Source organism: Poecilia formosa, unplaced genomic scaffold (assembly GCF_000485575.1).
Source record: "Poecilia formosa unplaced genomic scaffold, Poecilia_formosa-5.1.2 Scaffold144, whole genome shotgun sequence".
Lineage (NCBI taxonomy): Eukaryota > Metazoa > Chordata > Actinopteri > Cyprinodontiformes > Poeciliidae > Poecilia > Poecilia formosa.
The window spans coordinates 536,235-536,713 of NW_006800083.1; positions in this window are offsets into that span (position 1 = coordinate 536,235).

Sequence of the window (479 nt, forward strand, 5' to 3'; positions counted from 1 at the left end):
GTAACCAGACAGCTTGTTAAAAACATGCATAAGCTGTGTACATCCGTGCAGGTTTTGCATATGCAATAAGGGGAAAATGTATCTACCTTCCTTGATCTCTCTCTTGGAAATTAATCTATATGAGGAATGTGTTGAATGTGTCATAGGAAGTGTTACTGCAACACCGTGACCTCCCACAGTGCTTTCCATACTTTGTACTACCCTGTGAGTCTCTCACTGTGTGCCTAAATTATGGGAATGACTTTGTTTCTTCATGTCAGTCTTAAAGTCTTGCAAATGTAGAAACTTGCCTAGTTGGAAAAAAATTGATTCAGAAATATTTTTGTAACCCATGTTAATTTAACAAATATGAATTATAGCCTGTAATACACCACATTGCCGATAGGTAGCAGTAAATGCTAGTAGTCTAAAACTACAGTGATATGCCGCAGAATATGGGCTAGAATAACCAGAAGAAGAAACGGGGGAAAAAAACGTTT